The 16,937-nt window shown below is 41.0% G+C and overlaps 1 protein-coding gene across 3 annotated transcripts in view; it reads left to right on the top strand.

Moving 5' to 3' along the window:
- MEGF10 (multiple EGF like domains 10) overlaps nt 1–16,937 on the top strand; it is a 425,111-nt gene that overhangs the window by 140,686 nt on the left and 267,488 nt on the right. The gene's annotated exons all lie outside the window — the stretch shown is intronic.

Below are 16,937 nucleotides of genomic sequence, written 5' to 3'. Positions count from 1 at the left end.
CGAACTTTGATTGGCTCCCCAGAATTTTCCACAAGGATTTGGGTTTGCACTAATTGATAGGTGTTAGTAGACACCGAGATGAATATGTTAGTGAAGAAATTTTTTGGTAAGCAATTTTTTCACAGATGGTCAATACAATTTGCTAAAATTCCCTAACTAGCAGCAAAGCTGTGATCCAAGAAAATGATGCAGCCATGCAGCCACATGCTGCAAATAACTAACTAACTAACTAAATAATTTTAAATATGTGTGTTCTCAGAGGAGTGGGGGTTGTGTATTATAAGAGAATATTTTATGCAAAGTTTTAAAAATGAGTTCCTTTTTTATTAAAAAAAAAAAATTTAACCTCAAACTTAAAACTATTGCAAAACACTGGGAGATGGGGTTTTGCGTGTGTGTGTGTGTGTGTGTGTGTGTGTGTGTGTGTGTGTGTGTGTGTGTGTGTGTGTGTGTGTGTGTGTGTGTTGGTTGTTATCTCCATATGTGGGTTTCAGAAGGTGGAATGGAGTTTTCGCAGGTCTCGAAGTATCCACTTCTGTTTCGGTAAGGGGTGGGGTCATGATTCATTGACCAAGCTGTGAGGTTTTGTTCCAAGTGCTCATTTCAGGATCGTCACCGAGTCCTGGATAGTTTCCAGCTGCAGTTCGTTTGTACTAATATTCCCAGGGATGGTGTTGAATATATTTGTAAGGTTAGTCTTCATCATTCCCATTGCTCCAATAATTACTGGTAAAATTTTGGCATTCTTCAGATTCCAGGATCTTTTCACTTCATTTTTTAGGTCTTGGTATTTGATCATTTTCTTGATTTCTGCATTGTTTAGGGAACTGATACCTCAATATAAGCAATGCCTTTTTAATTTTTTTTTTACATTTTTGTACCTCTTGGTTATCCTGCCATGATGTGGTGATTTATTTCTTTGTAACAATTGAAAACATTTCTTACTCATTGTAATCATCTAATTTATTTTGCCTTCCTAACACTGGAAATGTCCCTACGGAGAACCGTGCCATGCTATCACAATTGAAGCTTGAAGAGTGATCGCCCAGTTGCTTAACCACTTATAGTGGGGAAACTTAGCATAAAAATTGTGCATTTTATGAGGAAAGCACCAAATTTGGCACACGAGTAGCCTAACATATTATGAACAGATTTGGATGTTGGGCCATCTCAAATTCAGCCGCTGATGGCTGTGGCAGCCATTTTCCACTGCCATCAAAAATTTTGAGAGGGCCCAATATCCAAATCTGTTCATAATATGATAGGCTACTAGTGTGCCAAATTTGGTGCTTTCCTCACAAAAAGCACAATTGTTATGCTATATTTAGCTAAGTTGCCCCACTATTAAACAAGCACTCCAACGAAATGGTTGCATAAACTTTTAAAAATGAAATGTTTAATTTTCTTCTATATGTATATATCTATCTATACCAAAGTGACGCATCATATAATGAAAGGAGATCGTACAAAAAACTGAAATTGTGGTGTAAAATAAAATTGCACATTTTCAGTGAGCCAGCCACCGCCTGATGCACTGCACGACGTGGGCCAAACACAGTCGAGTGGGCCCTGAACTTTGTTCAACTCGATCGATATATTTAGTGACAGTGTGAGCATTGTAAAGCACTTGTCAAGTGGTTTAAGCACTCAAGCAAGCACTCCAACAAATTGTTTGATAAAGAACAGCTGGCTTGGCAAGCAATGAGCAATCGCCGATCAGTCATTTAGACACCATGCGCCTGGAGATGCCTGGAATGTCAGGCAGTGTCCGAATTGGACAAAAGAACACTTCTTTTCTTTAGCGGTCGGAACCACTGCTGAAGAAAATAAAGAAGTTTAAATTTTAAAATTCAGCTGAGATTAAGATATTTTAGAGGTTATGGGATGTGTATAAATGAAATAAAGCCAAGAACGCTGGCAGCTCCTGGAGCTTATCAGCATTGCAATGTATCCACCGATTTGTCGGTATAATAAATGAGGCATTCAATGATATAAATGAGGAAAGTGAAAAAAAAAAACTTTATTGTTTCGAAACCATTGTGGCCTATTCCAAGTCAAGGCTTTTCTGATTCTGAGCAGGACAAAAAAACAAACAAATGGCAAATTAAAACCCCAGCGAGGGACAGCGAGGTAACCAAGAATGAGCCTTGATAACGGGTAATTAAATAAGGCCGTTAATTATCTTCAAAACGGATGTTTCTGTGGCTCTGGCTGTTGCATGTCGTTCATAGTCAACTTCAAGGTGTGATTGTCTTTTTTGTGTCTTTCTTCTTTCCTGCTTCCAGGGTTTTTTTTTCTTTTCTGGCTGCTGATGTAGATCTGCAGATCTGCCCAAACTTGCCTGTTTCTTTGGTGGCATGGTAAAGTTGTTGGGATTTTAGAAAAACAACCAAAACACATTGCCATCTTAACTCCCTGTAACAACCATTACGCACATGATGGGACCTGATGTAGCAGAAAATGACGGGACCAATTTTCGGGAAAAATTCTCCAAAAATCTGGATCCTCTGGAATTGCCCCAAATCGAACACATCTTCCTGTTGCAGGTGCAGTCAAATGCAGTGTTGTTGCAGATCTCGTGTGCTGTGTACTCCTTTCTTGGTAACTCCAGGTAAAATGGTTTTCTGGGTCGGTCTCGGTCAAATGGTTTTTGCTTGCATAAAGGACAGATAGACAAACAGACAGGATAACTGACTCTGCGTTCCCATTCTGCAACCCATGAAGAGGTTCCCTTGCCAAATTTGGTCGCTCAAGGTCAAACGGTTGGTGCTTGCATAAAGGACAGACAGACAAATAGACAGGCCAAAATATAAGATATATATATATATATATATATATATATATATATATATATATATATATATATATATATATATATATACATATATATACATATATATATATATATATATATATATATATATATATATATATATATATATGTAAACATGTAAAAACAACATGGTGGAATTTGTTCAAGAATATTTGAAGAAGAAAACTTTTTGGTCACAAACACACATCATCAGACACGTTTGCCCCATTATAATATGATGGAGAAAATAATGAATAACTGGGTCAAATATCAAAGTGCAAAGTCACAGTGAGTACAAATCGGCCTTATTGTTCCATCTGCCACGCATCAGCACAAGACGGCTGGATTTTGTGATCACTTCCATGTTTCTTTATTTATTTACCATTGAGTTTCAGTATGTCTGTCCAGGCCATAAACTCTTCATCATTTGAGCTCTTGTCATGAAATTTTCCCCAAATCTTTATCATGATAATATAGAGAACACCAATTAATTAATTGTACATTTCACCTCTGCTACCTAAGACGGATGGAGATTATATTTTCACACCGGTTTGTCTGTTGTCTGTGAGCAGGATATCTCAAAAAGTTATGGACAGATTTGGATGAAATTTGGTGGACAGGTTGGGTGTGTGACAAGCATTAGATGTTTCGATTTTCGTGAAGAATATGATCTGGGTTTGGATCCCATAATTTTTAAGTGATTCTTCACCAACTGAGAGGTTAGGGTCAAAAACGACACCGAACGTGATATCTCAAAACTTGGTGGATGAGTTGGGTTGGTGACATGAAGAAGCCGATTCGATTTTGTTTCAGGTCCAGATGCAGATCTGCCCTATCAGTCAGATTCAAAACGTGAACTGTTCAGCCTGATGGAGGTATGCACTCCACTGAGTACCGTTCTAATTATCCTCACTGAAGGAGAGGGTATTGCATTTGGATCCGTTTGTTACTTGCAAAGTCGAATATTTTTCAAGTACATTGGTTAGTCGATTTTGTTATTCTGTCTGTCTGTTTGTCACCTACAGGTCACAATTTAAAACCGATCTTTACAAAACTTTATCACATGTTGGAGTTTGACAAAACGAAGAAGCATTTTGTTTTTGAGGTCAAAAGGTCGAAAGGTCAACAACTTCAGTGGGATTTCTAAAATCTTCAAATTTCAACCGATTGACTTGAAATTTGAAGAGGATTTGTACATTTGGTCATTGAATTCAACCACCAATTATTTTTGAGATCAAATTTGCTTTATGAATTTTGCAAGTATCATGCTCTGCATGACGTTTTCTTGGTGTTTGTTTGTTTGTCTGCAAAGAACTTTAGTGTTTTTCTCCACAACCGCTTGTCAAATTGAGACTAATTTTTCACCATTGGTGCGACTTCTCATGTGGAATGTGATAATGATAACTATGACATCATACATCATGTGGTGTGGCAGCCATGTTGAAAATACGGAAAAACTTTGGACCTCTGTATCTCTGAAACTGCACCAAGAAAAAATTGAAACTTGGCACATGCAGTAGCAAGTACTCCCCATGGGGAATGAGTGTGATTTTTATGACGTCATAGGTGCCTTTTTATGACGTCATAATTGCATATGTAGAACACTACATCGGAGCAGTATGAAAATTTTTGAGGGTCATCGAGGGATAAAATGGTCCACAATTTTTTTGATGACGTCATTGGTCACATGATCCAGCAGCCATCTTTTTTTTCTTTTTTTTTTGAACCTTCAAAAATCTTCTCTGAAATGGCTGAACTGATCATCACTGCCAGCAGTTATAAAGTGGCAGTTCCACTTGTGTTTCTATTTATTACATTACACATCAGCACACGAACACCACACAAAATAAGTCCTGGCGAAGGTCTGCAATCTCAGATTGCTCTTTTTCTTGTTAGATTTTGTTTTTTTACTCCGTTCTATCTACTTTTGGTTTGTCATTGTAATGTATTGTTACGGCTGTGGAAATTCACAAACCACCATCCAGGTCCCGTAGGTGAGGTATCTCTTAAGTACATGTGTAGTTAGCCCCAAACCCGTTGTTTAGAGGGAATTGATGTGATTCATTCGGGCTGCGACGCTTTGAGATAGCCGCTTTTCTGTTCTATCTTTATTTTGAACCAACCACGTCTCAACCGCCATCACACATCAACCACCAACCACAACGCCGCTTTACAACAACCACAACCACACCTGCCTCTCAACAACCACGCCATCCTCACCACTCTGCCAGCAACCGTCAACATCTCCACGAACACAAAAGGGGAACAACAACAACTCCCACCCCGGTTTCTCTGGTAAACAAGAATGACGGTTGGAAACTCAACTCCTGCCCCGATTTCTCTGGTGGAATGTCCCCCCTCACCCCCCCCGCGTGCCGCGAAGGGAGGGGCGGGGTGCCGGGGAAATAAAAGGGCGCACGGAGGCGCCGCTAAAGGAAGTCAGGGCGGTTGGTGAGAGTGTCAGTATCAGTCGGCGGTTCATGGTCTTCTGCCCGTCTGGGTCTTGGAGAAGCGGTCCGTAGAACGACCCGCTCGTTGGAGCTTGCAGTCGGTGGAGAGTCCGGACGTCGCGGAGGGGACGTGGACTGGAGGTGCCGCTCTGCCAGCTGTGTCACGCGGACCTGCGCGTTCGTACAAGGAGCGCCGGAGAGAGCTCGCCCACCATCACACCGCGAGGGTGCAGGTAACCTGCAATGGTCTCGTGGGACTCGTTCGGTCTGCCAAGTCCCACGCCATAAAGGCCCATGGGCCCCGTCTGCCCCCTTGTCTTTGAGGGTGGCCTTTTCTTTTGTTTTTTTGTATGGATCTTGTGGCGCTGTGTCTTGTAAAGTAAAACTGTATAAGTGTTTCCGTGTGTTCGCGTATTCGGTTAGCTCTGCATTGTTGTTTTTGTTTTAAATTGATATATGTGTGCTCTTCGTGTGTCGTGTAAATAAAGTGCATTATGTTGAATTGTTCCCTGTTTCACTGCGTCCTTTCCTTCGTTTGAATCTCCATCTTGCTTCACGTAAAGGGTTTGTAGTGGGCTTAATACGCCCGATAATTAATCGGAACCGTCGAGGCCGACGACAACGCCGCTCGGTTATCCCGATAGCACGGAACGGATCGCTTAAGCGGCCCGTGTCCGGAGTCGACCTGCGGCGAGGTGCGATCACCCGGTCTACCCTCCGCGTGGGTACTTAATTAGGTCGAGTTTGGCGAACAACCCTATCCCACGCGGGTGGCCGATTGGCACGATCGTGGTGAGGCCGAAAGGCCCACCCGTGACTGGCTCCCGGCGTTAGTCCGAGAGGGTCACGACAGAATTGTCCGTCCGGTGGGCGACGTGCCGCGATTCGAGTCACGTGGCCGATCGCACGCCGGCGGGCGCGAATTCGCAACAGTATAAAATATGTTTGTAAAATGCTGCTTTGTATATTTGTTATAATCATTATTTTTGTTAACTTGTATTACTGAATATTTTGTTTTATTGATGTGCTCGGCAGAAGGTGGATGCCAAATCTCTCTCTTTTTATAACATGGACAATAATTGATATTGAATTTTTCCTTATGATGGTATTCACGGGTCGATTTAACTTCCAGCAATGACCACACATGTAGGTTAAAAAAAAATGTTTCGGCCTTGCCAATGTGTTACGTATTTCATACTTTTCAGCCTCAGGAATCAGTGCTTGACACCAGATCTATATTTGTTCGCATTAGGTTTTCATTCATACGATGACAGACTTCAGAGACCCTTGGGGTGGCAGATACCAAAGCACATAAATCTCTCGTGTCGTTATGTCATAGTATTTTGTGTAGATAACTTGGGAATCCAGCATGCAGTATGGGAAGGGAATATGTGTTGTGCTTGTATTGTTGTGGGGCCGGGTATCGGTGGCGAGCACGATCGCAAGTGGGAGCAGTAGAGTCGGCTCCACCGAACACACCGGAATTTAGGTCGTGACCCTCGGATAAGTCTGAGAGGCACGGGACCATTACAGGACCATAAATCGCCAATAATTCGACCGCGTGGGGTAGGGTTAATTGCCAAACTTCAATATACCGAAGTACCCACCTGGCAAAGCTTACCGGGGAATTCACACCCTCGACAGGCCTCGAGCGGAATGAGCCGTTACCATGTGTAACCCGAGCGGATAGTTACCGAGGCCTGTCGGTCCAAATGAACAATTTACTGCTTCGCTATTTCTCAACACGCATCGTGCTAAGCCAATAAAAGAAACACAGAAACGAGCTGGAACATTAAACAAAATAAATATTTATTTATAACAATAATCGGGGAGGGGAACACAGAGCTGAGTTATCACGAATAAAGAAAGGTATCAAATGTACAAGCAATTCCTTAAACAATTCCACTTTGAGACAGAGCCCACGGACACACACGCACACACAAATACCCAGAAAGAGATGGACCTCAAAGTCTTTATTGCCCCTTCAGCTCAGGGGGAAGACGAGCTGAGGGAAGAGAATGTGCTGGCTACCTGGCCGCGTTCGTGTGGCTGGACGACCTCACCTGCCCGGAGCACCAGTCGCCAAAGAACGGACCAGGGCAGCTAAACCCAGAGGAGGTGATACGAGGTGATCTCACGTGATGAGATGGTCGACCGCTTGTAGTAATGCCCCAGATGAGATGCCTCGGATGCACACGATGCAGTCAGCCACAGACCCAGACAGAAGCGCGCTCGAGCAGATGGGACCCACTCATCAATCCTTTTTCCGTCGCTTTTTGGGGTGTGGTCCGCTCCCCCGTAGCCTGCTCTCATTGGGTGGACGGCGTGTCATGGCTCCGCCTTCTTGCAAAGGACTGCCCCAGCTCTGGTCCGTTTGTTGCCCATTGGGCGGAAAATGACGCATACCCTTATTTGGAGCGCAGCCAGAATGAAGTGCTCCGTGCCCATATTTGGTGTGAAATCCACCTCTGCCTGGGGCATGGAATTCCGCACACGCCCGCATGCTGGCAAGCATGCGAAGAGCGTGGACAATGCCGTGAGCAGAGTGTTGTTGTTGTTGCTATTGTTGGTGATGTAAAAATCCTAACTATAAAATAATCCACAGCGCACGTACAATTAATCACCCATGAAACATAGGACGGGACCCTACCGAGAAACACATATTACCAATATAACTGATCTTTAAGGACTCTGGCTGTTGTGTGCGATGGGTTCCAGATTCGTAACAGTATTAGCATCAGCACTCTCTCTCTCTCTCTCTCTCTCTCTCTCTCTCTCTCTCTCTCTCTCTCTCTCTCTCTCTCTCTCTCTCTGTCTCTCTCTCTATCTCTCTGTCTCGCTGTCTCTCTGTCTCTCTGTCTCTCTGTCTCTCTCTGTCTCTCTCTGTCTCTCTCTCTGTGTCTCTCTCTCTCTGTCTCTCTCTGTCTCTCTCTCTCTCTACATCTGTCTCTCTCTCTCTCTCTCTCTCTCTCTCTCTCTCTCTCTCTCTCACTCCCTCTCTCTCCCCCTCTCCCTCTGTCTCTCTTTCTCTCTCATACATCCAACATGCTTTACACAACTCCACACCACAAAACCAATGATTCCACACCACAAACGAACAACCTTACACAGAGAAAGCCATGCAACAATCCAACAGAGGGCAGAGCAGACACGACCATGAAATGGTGATGAAAGTGCACTTTGTAGCACAGAGGAAAAGCCACAGCAACAATCCCACAGTGATGAGTCTCAACACCAGCCACGCCACCAAGCTCTGGACTGACCAATCAGCAACACTGCATGACCAAGAGGGAGCGGCTTGATCATGGGGCAATTGGACATTGTGGAAGACACATCACAACTTATAAAAGGCTGAGCTTGAGTTTGTAATGTTCTGCCACGTCTGGGAGCTGTGAGAATGAACTCAAAGGAGCTTGGAGGGAAATCTGAAGTGTGGCGGGAGAGCTGGATTGAACAAGATCCAGCATGAAGCAGAGGGGCCGATCTGAAAAGAGCTCCTGTACATGATTGCCGCCATGTTGACCCTGATGGACTTTCTCAAACTTTTCTCTCCCTAGTTCTGTTTGGATGCAAGAGCAATCAACCAAATTGCCAGCTGTCTGGTTGTTAGCTTTTATTGGTCAGATATAGTCCGCTGCAAATAGAGAGTTCTTCCAAGCTGCTCTGTTATTAGTTATCGCTCACCAAAGCATTAACCTACAGTAAAGCTCAGCCATATCTTGGAATTGGTGATGCATTAGGAAGTGCAGTTCCCCAACTGGAGTGCTTAATTTCCCGGGAAGGTAAAGCGGGATTTGGACGCTGAACTCTACTTAAATTAAACATTCCAGACAGCGTCTGTGGCAACCCATCACACGGCAAAGTTATCTGTGAGGCGGTGACTTCAGGATCACTATCGGGGAAGTCGACTCTAAGAACTCCCCTTATAAACCGACCCGAGACAAATCCGTGACATTTAGTGTCAGGAATCTATCAATGCAAAACATTTGATGTGATATATGGTTCTATGTGGAGAGGTCTGGAGGACAAAGGGCGAGGGTGTCAGTTGAGAGTGTGAGATGCAAAAATGTCAGGCCCTGTAAAGAGGCGTTGGCACATTGTTGATAGTTCTACATCCAAAGAGAATAAGGGAGAAATATCTTGAGAAGGAAGAAAGTCTTGAAAGGGCCAGGTGACTGCACCCAGGAGCTCTCTCTCGATCAGTCCCTCTCGAACAGGGATTCTTAATCTTTTGATGATTCCAGACCCCCAATGGATTGCCCAACATGGTCCTATACCCCCTTAGCTTGACTGTCGAAATCATCATCATCACCAGTTCTATTAGTTGACACGAGGAATAGAACATGAAAGGCAATCATAAGCATTTATCATATATATTTACAAAAAAAAAATAATAATAATAATAATAATAACCGAGAAATTACAAATATACAAACAGCTACAAGTATTTTACAATATAACTGATTCACCGATTTCAGATTATAAATCAGCAACTTTACTTCTTGTGGTTGAGTTTTATTACACAAAAGAAGAAAACAAACTTGAATGTGCAAGTTTTTCAATATCTCGACGACATAACACACACTCTTACTAATCTAGTGAGATATTTGATGATGTTTTTGTGCAATCAAAATATGGAATCGGGGTACAGTTACTGACAATGCTACTCGCATGTCATCTGATACATCAAGTCGATTTCTCCACTTTGATTTCAGATTTAATAATGCAGAGAATCCTGTTTCACAAAGATATGTAGATGGGAAGGGAACCAAAACATTCATTGTCCTCATAGCCAAGTTTGGGTAAGCTGTGATTTGCTCACACCAAAACTGCTTGACATCCATCCCAGCCCTTTCAAAATCAGCTTTCTTTCTTGGGTCTTCTTGGAAGTCAATTAAATCATCCTTTGCTGAATCGTTGTCACTCAATCCCGATATATCAAACGAGAAAGGGGTTTTGGATCCAAACAGATTCGATGCTAAGATCATCAATATCTGAGAAGTAACCTTCAAAATTTGTACATAGGACTTCCAAATGGTTCTTGACTTCTTGAAGTATTTCTGCAGGCAATGATTTACCATCTCCAATTAGAATATTGTCAAGGATTGGAAAGTTTGCCAGGTTTCCGCTTTCAACACGGCGACTCCAAATAGGTAATTTCCTTGTAAATGCGATAACTTTTCCCTTGGCTTGAATAATGTCCACATCCCTTCCTTGCATTGACATGTTCAATTCATTGAGGAGACTAAAAAATATCGGCCAAATATCCCAGGCTAACAATAAAATGTTCATCTTCAAAATGATTTGCTCGGGGGGATTTTTGATGCTTGAGGAATTCGAAAATTTCATCCCAAATTTCCACTCCACGTTTGAAAACACGGCCACGACTTGGCCAACGTACCTCTGTGTGGTACAATAATACACTATGTTCCGCTCCAATCTCATCACAGAATTTTTGAAATAGCCGATGATTCAATGCACGCCCACGAATAAAGTTGACTGTTTGCACAACTATTCCCATCACGTCTTTAAGTTTCTTGTCAATGTTTTGGATGCCAAAGCTTAGCGATGTAGAACACAGTGTGTGGTGAGCACATGGGAAGCTTTCTGCTTGACCATGGCAACAAATCCAGATTTTTTTTGCCAATCATGGCAGGAGCTCCATCCGTACAAATTGACCCAATCAAATCCCATTCTAACTCATGGCGATCCAAGAGCGATTGGATCAGCTTGAATACATCAACTGCTTTGGTTGTTGTTTCGAGTCCTTCACAAAATAAAAACTCTTCCTTGATGTTCTTTTTCATGTGCATAGCATACAAAATACAAGCAATTGACTGTGGTTTGAAACGTTAGTTGATTCATTGATCTGCATGCTGATTTTTGCAGGACTGTTTAATCTCGCTGACAACTTGGTACACATTCTTAGAATCGTGACAACTTATGTCCTGACTCATGTCTTTAATTCTCTGGCGTACAGTGTCGTTGGACAAGGGCACCTGACTCAATTGCTTCACGGCATCCTCTCCCAGCACGATTTTCGCCATTTCCAGTGGACAGGGCTTCACTAGGGTCTCTCCAATCGTGTGGGGCTTCTTTTCTTTGGCAATCATGTACGAAACTTTGTCGGAGGCTTCCAGAAGAGGTTTCCCAGGAGCAGCAAACCCATATGATGAAAGAGTTGCTTTCTGATCAGAACAAACTCTTTTCAACTTAAAAGCATCAATCGATGTGCCAACATGATTACTGTGCTTGCTTTCGAGATGTTCTCTCAGTCCTGATGGCTTCAAATTTCCATTGCTCATTACCAAATTGCAAATCATGCACTGGGGTCTTTCAGTTCCATCTCGTTCTGTCATAGAGGTGAAGCCAAAACCAACATATGAATCATTCCACTTCCGTTTTTTGACAGACATTTTGCAACAATCTATGAAAGAAAAATACAAAAACTGTTAAACGCATACCGGTAATGAAAATTCAAAGAACACATGATTTTTTATGGAACAACAGTATCCGAGAAATATAATTTTTTAAAAATAATATTAACAATAAGTAATACATTTGTGTCGTTCCTAAAACAGTCAATTGGTACCAGAACCATGTCACATTAGGAAAACCAGTGCTGGCAGCATCATTAATTAAAATGGGCTTCAATGAGAAAAATGCAAAATGATATTAAGACCCCATGAAAATCAAATTCAAAACACAGGGAAGAGTCGAAAGACGTTCGTGTCAGGGTTGCCAAATATCATTTAGTTTTAGGAAGATCATTATTTGTTTCTGCTTATTTCGTTCATGAAAATTAAGGGGAGATCTTAATGTGTGATTTTAAAATATTGAATCACAGTGCTAGTTATAATCTAACATTCTAACAAACTATAAATTAATAAATCAAATATATACAAATATTCAGAGATCGAGTCCGAATACCCCCAGCATTTAGTTCCCATACCCCCGGTTAAGAACCCCTGCTCTAGAACCTTGATGTTGGTGTCCCCCACCACCTCTCTCTCTCTCCTGTTTGTCTTGTCCTGTTACATCCTGATCCGTTCTATGTTCCAGCTCCTCCACGAGCCTCAATATTGTATAAAAAAGGCCTATAGAGTGCACTGCATCAGCAGCATCACCGCACCCCCAGCAAATGATACAACCAACAGCCATGTGCTGCACATTAAAGGAAGGGAAAGGAAGAATTAGGATGGAAATCAATGAGAACCTATTTTCTATTGCAATTTATTTCAATGTATTATATTCATATATGTAGAGTCGGCGAGTGATCACCTACTATGCAGGTATGAATAGATTTCATATTGATGAATAGTTATCACCTTTTTATTTCTGCAGATATGAAAAATCTCTGCAGATTTGTCCCTTAAGAAATTTCAAGTTCCTGCTCTGACGAAAAACTGGGAAGGCAATGGCAAACCACCCAATATAACCCTTGCCTCGGAGCCTATTCAGCAACACCAATGCTCTCTTAAGAGTGTGGAACATCTCATCATCATCATCATCATCATCATCATCATCATCATCATCATCATCATCATCATCATCATTCGTATTTGCGGAAATCCTTCCCGATTCATTGAGAATCTGTTTAAAAATTTTCTTCACCAAATGGAAGAGCTTCACAAAGCAAAAATGATGATGTCCAAATTTTTAGATTTTTCCCCTCATTTTATTATTTGTAAATTTTTTTCACTCATATTTAATGCCATCATTTATTTCTTTGTTTTTGTTCTATGAAATCTCCATCATTTGCCTCGTTGTGCAAATGCCTTGGTGTAAATTGAGTGGTTACATATTTCTCTATAACTTGCGTCATTGTGTCTCAAGTGAGCATATGGCATTAAAAGTTTTTTTTGTGGTTGGTGGAAAAAGAAAATCTGTTTGTATCAAAAATGAATATTATTTTTTAACACATGTGGTTTACCTTATATCAGTGCAGAAATGATCTGGTTCATTACATAAACCAATTGTGTGAAAACAACTTTTTTTGAAAGGTGCACAAAACTGCACAAAACATGACATGTGGGAAACAAAAGCATCACAAATTCATTTGGAGAGAATGAGTGTGAACCTATCGTATTAAATAAGACGAGCCTCTCATCTCAGCTTGATTGTCCATTACATTTATTTTGGTCATGCACTGCAATGGTGGTCAGCAGTGCTTGTGTTTGCATTATATTCAAAACAGAGCAGTACAAAAAGTTATGCAGTGAACCCAACTACACTGGTTGTCTTCGCTTGTCTGTAGTTTCCGAATCATCTTTCATGCTGGCCTGAACAAAAGCAATATGGAGAATTTTTTTCATTAAAATCTGACATGCTTTTGTGGTTCATCCGAGAGCGTCATACAGGCCGACGGAAGGTGTTGATGTTGTGAGATAATTAGAGCTGGCATTTGTTTTTACATCACGACTCCCATAGCTCTCCAAAGGAAATGAACACCATGGGATTACTTTTACATTAGTCCTGTGCCATCAACTCTCTTAATCTCTCACTCAGCTGATTGCTTGCCCTTAATTTAGTTTGTAGGATCTCTGACAGGCCAGACACAGCTTGAATATTTGTAAGTATGGAAAAAAGAGCAATTTATCATATTTTATTGGAATGACGCCAATGTATGCACTATTAGTTGTGCGTAATTGTTATCTGCATCGGCTGACAACTGTGATTGGCAAGCCGATTGTTGGAGGGAATCCACAGCAGGTGAGAATTAAGTCGATGTTCTCGGCCATCATTTCTGCTCTGCCTTTCTTTTCTCATTTTATTCTTTAACTAATGGCCTTAGATGATGTCTGTTGATGAGCTGCTTGCCTTCTCCGTAAAGTTTTCTATTCAGATAAAAAGTGCTGTTCAAACATTCCAGGATATTTTCCTCCCTGCCATTGGCACAAGAAACAGTCACCCACTGCTCGGCATCCAAAGTCTTGTTAAACAATTGGTTTTCGCTCTTAAACTCTCCATGATCTGTCCATACCACACACCTTAAAAATGTACAAAATATTGCAAAACAGTCGACCTTCAACCGACGCCTTGACTTGCCTGCCTTTCATGTTGCTAATGAACTCTGTTTCACACATTGATCACGTGTTTTGCATAAAACATGGCCCAACATGTTCTGTCAATTGATGTAGTGTCATGGAACCGATCTGGAAAAAGTGAAATACAAATATTCTGGAAAAATATTTTCCATTTTTCTCACTTTCTTTATCACGAAAATGTGCAGTAAAAATACTCCCAAACTGGAAAGGTAAAAGCTTGACTTCAGTGGCAGAGGAGGAATGCTTTGGGCTTTGCTGAAGCATGCATGTTTTGTAGCCTCAGAGCGAAATGAAACGGATATTTCAGTGAATTAGAAAATGAGAGTCAGCAGATATATTTCGAAAACAAACAGTTATCACAATCCCCGGAAAGGAGTTTTCATTTCTCATTGTGCGGTATGGAAGGTTGAGGTTTTAAATATTCATGCTCAATGATGTGACAGTACTCAGGGAATGTGGGAATAAAATTGGAATGACAAAAAAAAAGGTTTCATCACCCACCAAACCAGATTGTGTTGTGTTTTGGAAATTGGTTTAAATCCATTTCATTAATTAATCCTGAATTTCCTGATTGATATGCGGGAACACGTGTGCTTTGATAAAACATTTATCGCAAACTGAGGTTTTATATATTCCTCAAAGCAAATAAATCTGAATATCTAAGGCATTGAGTGTCGAACTGCTGAAAATATTAAAATATTTAAGCTTTGGATTCATATTTTCACCCAAACTATTGTCAAAATACGAACCAAAAATAATTTAAACTTTAAAAAGAAAACCTTGAGGTGAATAAAATGGAAATTGTAATGTTATTTTGAGGCTGCAGATATAAGAGGATAATCTTCCAGACTCCCTTTCAGTGATTTGAATTAAAATCTGCTTTACCTATCACTAACTGTATGGTTATCCCAGGGCCGCAGGTTAAAGCCAAGAACCAACCTACAGAGGCACCTGCAGCTGTAGCAATCAGATGGAAATGCATTGCAACAAAGGATTTACAATGCACTTATTGATTTTTTTTTTCCTGTGCAATGCTGATAGGAAAATGGTAAGGGAATAAACCTTGAGCAAAATTTCTTTGAAAACTAGCAATATCTTCCACAGGATCATTGCAGCAAATTGTCGTTAAAGATTTTGGCTTGCCAGGCTTGGAAATGCAGTCCAAAGATCCACAGCTTGGCACCACTAATTGCAAGTAAACAGCAGGGAAAAAAAAAACTTGGAGAAAAAAAGCAATATTGCAGCCATTGTGCAGGAGAAGCGACTGAATAGACTCAAAGCCTCCTGTTCAATGAATGTAGCATTTCGCTTGCCATCTGTGAGAACAGACATTTTAATCTGAAGTATATTTCTGATGGAAGTGACAAGTGCCTCGTTTTTAAAATCTGAGATCTGTCAACGGTTGTCAAGTTACAAACAACTGTTGCAAGGTTGGGAGTGCAATTTTTTTTTTGTGTTGGAAATTGTACCCATAATGTTCCCAAATAGATTGGATATAAAGGATTTTGCACTTTATCACCTCACATAGTTCATGGTCGTTGAACTCCGTTAAAATTGGGAAATGTTCACACGAGCAAACAACATAATTTACTGACTGCCTTTCATGTTGCTTTACACCAATCATGTACCATATAATTTTTGGAAAAATGGGTCACTTTGAATGGATGCAAGTCAAGATTTGTTTTTAGACATACATAATGGCTTTAAATTATCATGTCTGTGGTTTTCTGAAGCCCCACATGTACAAAAACAAATCAACTGTCATTGACGTTCATAGAAGAGCATAACGATGCAGGCAAGGTAGTCTGTATCAGTGCCGGTTCCAAGCCCGAATAAATGGGGAGGGTTAGCGGCAGGACCAACCTAACGATGGTTGATGTGAATGGGAATGACACCCATGCCAGGGTGAACATATCCTGGAAGCGACCTGCAAGGTCCCTACCCAAACCCTATGAGAAAAAGTCGACGGGCCACCATCCAGTGGATGAAGATGACAAGTTAGGAAAGGTTAAAACATGACCAAACTTAAAATATGTCGAAATGTTGGTAGCTTGACAGGGCGAGGTAGTGAAGTAACCTACCTGGTGGTGATAAAAGGAATACAAATCATGGGTCTTCAGGAAACAAAGTGGAAGGGAAACTAAGCAAGATAAATTGGTAGTGGATATATAATTTATTACCATGGACAGGATAGGAGAAAAAAAATGGTGTTGGAGAATCAAGTACAAAGTAAATAAATGAAGGACAAGGTGCTGGCAGTAGACAGAATTAGTGACAGAATCATAAAAGTAAAGCTTGAAATTGGGGGTGAAATTTGGACCATTCCAGGTGAATATGGGCTCCAGATCTTGAATAAACCATTCAACTGTTTATTATAAGAAAGAAAATTCCAAGGGCATGAAGGCAAAGTATTCTGGTACCAACCTTTATTTAAAAGAAAAGGGACATTGAAGAATGCAAAAACGACTAAGGAATTAAACTCCAACCACATACCTTCAAGATATGGGAGAGAGTTATAGATCAGAGATTGAGAAAAACAGTGAAATTCCATGAAGGTCAATTTGGATGAATGCTTGGAAGAAGCACTATGGACGCCCTTTTTGTTTTGAGACAAGTGATGGAGAAATA

This window comes from Eptatretus burgeri, chromosome 11 (assembly GCF_056783735.1).
Source record: "Eptatretus burgeri isolate ZD-2024b chromosome 11, Ebu_testis_v1, whole genome shotgun sequence".
Taxonomy (NCBI): Eukaryota; Metazoa; Chordata; class Myxini; order Myxiniformes; family Myxinidae; genus Eptatretus; species Eptatretus burgeri.
The sequence above is the reverse complement of the archived record's forward strand: the minus strand, read 5'-3'. Positions and strand labels throughout refer to the sequence as shown.